The following is a 5249-nucleotide window of genomic DNA, read 5'->3' as shown; positions in this document are numbered from 1 at the left end:
CAGTTTGTCATACTGTGGTAGGTTGCATGTTGCTGTGATGCTGGAAGCTATGCCACTGGTATTTCAAACACCAGCAGGGTCACCCGTGGTGGACAGGTTTCAGCAGAGCTTCCAGAATAAGACAGACTGTGGAAAAGGACCAGGTGATCTATTTCTAAAATATTGGCCAGTGAAAACCTTATGGATAACAGTGGAACATTGTCTGGTATAGTGCCGGAAGATGAGCCCCTCACATTGGAAGGTACTCAAAATACGACTGGGGAAGAGCCGCCTCCTCAAAGTAGAGTCAGTCTCAATGGCATGGCTGGAGTCAAGCTTTAGGGACCTTCATTTGCTGATGTGGCATGACTCGAAATGAGAGTAAACAGCTGCAAGCATCCGTTAATAATTGGAACATGGAATGTATGAAGTTTGAATCTAGGAAAATTGGAAGTCATCAAAAATGAAATGGAACATATAAAGATTGATATCCTAGGTATTAGTGAGCTTAAGTGGACTGGTATTGGCCATTTTGTATCAGACAATCAAATGTTCTACTATGCCAGGAATGACAAATTGAAGAGGAATGGCATCGCATTCAACAGCAAAAAGAACATTTCAAGATCTATTCTGAAGTACAACATTATCGGTGTTAGAATAATATCCATACACCTAAAAGGAAGAGCAGTTAATATGACTATTATTCAAATTCACACACCAACCACTAATGCCAAAGTTGAGGAAGTTGAAGACTTTTACCAACATCTGCAGTCTGAAATTGATCAAACATGCAATCTAGATGATTCGATAATTACTGGTGATTGGAACGTGAAAGTTGGAAACAAAGAAGAAGGATCGGTAGTTGGAAAACATGACCCTGGTGATAGAAATAATGCCAGAGATCAAATCATAGAATTTTGCAAGACCAATGACTTATTCATTGCAAATACTTTTTTTCAACAACATAAACGTGGACCTCGCCGGATGGAATACACAGGAATCGAATTGACTACATCTGTGGAAAGAGACAATGGAGAAGCTCAATATCATCAGTCAGAACAAGGCCAGGGGCCGACTGCAGAACAGACGGTCAATTGCTCATATGCAAGTTCAAGTTGAAACTGAAGGAAATTAAAACAAGTAGATGTTATGGTGATTGCAAACTCAAATACCTCAGATGGGTCAGGCAAGGTACGTAAAAAAGCAAAGGCTACTGGTTAAGGAGTCTGTATAAAGAACGTTGCTGCTATTCTATTACAACCATTTCTTGCCAGTTTTTCAATACTTGAAATCTACATTGTACGTGGACATGACCCAGGATGAAATTAAGTGCTTCAAGGGTCATATTTTGGCAACTTTTCCTTTAGCAGTTCAGCCCATATAATCTTCAATTTTATTGCATCCTGCAGCTATTTGCATTCAGCATTGTTCTTGGTAGGCCATCCATTATGCAAATTACCATTAAAATAATGGTCTCCACTACCACAAAAGGAGCCCTAGTAGAAAAGTGGTTAAGTGTTTGGTTGCTAACTGAAAGGTCCAGGGTTGAAAGATCACAACAGACATTAAATGATCCATCTACCTTATAATTGTCATTCCCTTGAAACCTGGGACAACTTCCTTGAGAAAGCTCTTGGTATTTTAGCATACATATCACTTTGTTATTACTGTGACACCTAACACCAGTTCTGCTTCCTTCCCTTGAATGAGGTTATTTTTCACAGGAACCCCAAGCCACTGAAAAAGAACAACGTCTAATCTGAATTGAACTCTTATCTATTTGATGTTTGATTAGATATGGTAGGAGGTATGGGTGGGGTGGTGCAATTTATATGTAAAACTTGAAGGAGAAGGCCAAGTCAAGGTCATTACTTTCAGGCATACCGACTACATCTTCTTAAAAATTGAGGGAGAATGAATTTTATGAATTAATTAGACTGTATTTTAGGAGCCAAGTGGCACAGTGGTTAAGGGCTTGGCTGCTAACCGAAAGGTGAGTGGTTTGAACCCACCCAGCAGCACCACAGGAGAAATGACCTGGCGATCTGCTTCCGTAAGGATTAAAAAAAAAAAAAAAAGCCGTTGCCGTGGAGTCAATTCCAATTCATAGTGACCCTACAGGACAGAGTAGAACTGCCCCAAAGGGTTTCCAAGCAGCAGCTGGTAGATTCAAAGTACCAACCTTTTGGTTAGCAGCTGAGCTCTTAACCACTGTGCCACCAGGGCTCCTAGCCTAGGAAACCCTATGGGGCAATTCTACTCTGTCCTATAGGGTCACTACAAGTCAGAATGACTCAACAGCACACAACACTAGACTGTATTTTAGGATGCACACGGTAGGCATTCTAAAAATATGTTGATCATAGCCTAAGACAAAGTTGGGAAACCTAGATTCTAATTCTGGTTCAGCCATATATGACTGACTTTTATATGATCAACCCTCGACTTCATCTGTTGGTCGGGGTAAGTAAATATCTGCTCTGTCTGCCTCGTAATGAAGGTCAAATGAATAACGTGTTGACTTGGAGAATTTTAAGATGCTGTACAAACAGTAGATCCTGTTGGGTGCTTACTCTATGTACATTTCTGTTTGAAATATTATGGCCCGATTTTGAGAGGTAGGAAGTTGTATGCCTTTATTTTTTTTCTTGTTTTTTAAATCAGCTTTTCTCTCATTGCCTGTGGTAGGTATCTCTTCAAGAAGGTCACCACTTGGATCTATCTAAGATGATAACAAATTCTCATAGTCTCAGCTCCTCGTGAATAATATGTAGAGATTAACAGCCAAGGTGAAGAATAAATGAGAAGATTAGTGTGAAGACAATACAAAGAAGCAGTATCTGAATCACTATATACGTGTAAATTAGTGCCATTGGTTCTTGGAAGGTACAATTTTGTCTTTTGCTGTTGTTGTTGTTTTACACTTGGTAAATTCCAAAAATATGGGTTGAATAAACACATGCTTCTGAAAAATAATTATAGTCTTTCAAATCAGTTGTTTTAGATGGCCCAGGAGAGAAGTTTGAGGGAGCAGGGAGAAGAGGAGAATCAAAGAAGGTGTCACAGAATAAGTCTGATGGGAAGTAAAAACAGACAATGGTGATTTGTCTTAGAATTCATGAGAGGAGAGTTTTCAGGAGAGGTTGGCCCACAGTCTTAAATGATAATGGGGACAGGGGAACCGCTGATAAATTAAGAGTTAACAGCTCCTTGGTGATGTTTCTAGATCACAGGTGTAGAAGGAGAATGAAGTGGAAAGGAGACTGAATGGAACTGAGGTGGGAGTGGGAGGTGAAGAAGCTGAGTAAAGGAGTAAGGGTAATTTGGAAGTGTGAGTAATTTGTCAGTAAAAGGAGAGAATTAAAAAGATGGGGGGCAGCTAGGGTCAAAGGAGAGACTTTAAAAAATTGGATGTGAACATGACTGATGCTTGTAAGAACCAGCTGACTTAAAAGAACTAAACTTTTCAACTTAACAATAAATTTGATGGAGGCTCTCTGTGTTTGTATGTCCCTTTGGGCTCATCTGGCAAATGTCCTCCATTTCTTCAGTATAATAGTCACAAGTCTATATCCTCAGATGGATCTTTGAAATTGGCCCTTGTGGTAGAAGTCCAATTATTGCTTAGATTGAATGTGGAAATCCCTGAAACCTTTCCTCTTTAATACTTCACTCTCAAGATATATTTCTGCTGGACGCCTCACGTTGGCCCCCCAACCTTTCCAGATCCTGGTGGCTTGACCAACAATGCCCCCCACACACACAGGGCCATGGGGAGAGGTAGTGCCTCACAAATGGGGCTGACAGAGACTGAGGATCTCATTTGTAAAGATTTAATGTAAGCTTTCAAAGAAGAATCTCTATGCCGACAACTAGACAATCAAACCATCTGTGTTCTAACACATCCCTAGTGGTGAATGCGGGACTCCCTGGGGGGTGCAAACTGTTAACGCGCTCCATTTCTGACTGAAAGATCGGAGGTCCAGTCCACCCAGAGATGCCTCAGAGATAAGTCTGGTGAGCCACTTCTGAAAAATCAGCCACTGGAAACTCTGTAGCGCACAGTTCTACTCTGACACAGATGGAGTCCCCATGAGTCGGCATCAGCTCGATGACAACTGGTTTTTTACGTCTTCCTAAGGACTTGACAGTGGCCTATGAGAAAGCCTGTAACTTCCAGCCCAGAACACAGCTTCTCCAGAGAATTCACTCTGAAATAGAACTGTACGGAAAACCTAAGCCCCAGGAAGCAGAGTGAATAAAGACAATGATTTTCTAGATGACAGATACAGGGATTTTTTTTTTTCTCTGCTGATCCAGTACACCAAATATCATATAGTCCAATGCTTTGAACTGACAGCTAATGGAAAATAAGGTGAATTGGCAAGTGCATTTCTGATATCTGCAAAGTGTAAGAAGATAATGATATGATCTCATTTCAGTCTGAGTGTGATAGCCAGAAAATGCCCCAATGCAGCCCCTCTTTTTCCTTACCCATTACCTTCATCTCCCTTGATTCCTCAAGTGGAAGTTCTGATCCAGCAAGAATGGGCTCTTTCTGTCTCCTGCGTGTGTGATGTTCATTTACACCCTTGTGCCTTCTGCTGTTAACCACTGGGCCACCAGGGCTAACCAAAAGGTCAGCAGTTCAAATCCACCAGCTGCCCCTTGGAAACCCTATGGGGCAGCTCTACTCTGTCCTATAGGGTCGCTATGAGTCAGAATCAACTTGATGGCAACGGGTTTGGTTTTTGGTTTGGCCTTCTGCTCAAGTTCTTCATTGCTCTCAGAACCACTTCTGCTGTCCACAATAGTCCAAATCACACAGTTTCTTTTAATTATGCTTTGTAAATAGGGAGACTCAATAGTGTATCATCCAAACTGGGACATTGTTGAGAGGGAAGAGGTAAGATAGTAATACCCTGGAACAGCAGGTGTAAACAGGGACTGTCCCAGGGCAATTGGGACCTGTGGTCACCTGTTTATAAAGCCACCTTTGAAGCTTACTTCTCCCCTCCTCAATTATTTGTAATTTCCTTAATTTGTGGAATTTTCTTGGTATGAATCAATAGTACTGTCAGAGGGATAAGTTTCAGTAAACTCCTAATAAATGCTTTTTGGGTTTGATTTGACTTACACGTGACTTACACTTAAATGTGCCATCTTTTTTTCATATTTATTTGGAAAATTAGGGGTTTCCAGGGAATGAAGCACTAAGGAAAATAATTCTATCCCTACTTTGACTATAAGCTTCTTGAGGTCTGCGAATA

The sequence above is a fragment of the Trichechus manatus genome, unplaced genomic scaffold (genome assembly GCF_000243295.1).
Source record: "Trichechus manatus latirostris isolate Lorelei unplaced genomic scaffold, TriManLat1.0 scaffold00104, whole genome shotgun sequence".
Taxonomy (NCBI): Eukaryota; Metazoa; Chordata; class Mammalia; order Sirenia; family Trichechidae; genus Trichechus; species Trichechus manatus.
Note: the sequence above shows the minus strand (reverse complement) of the source record.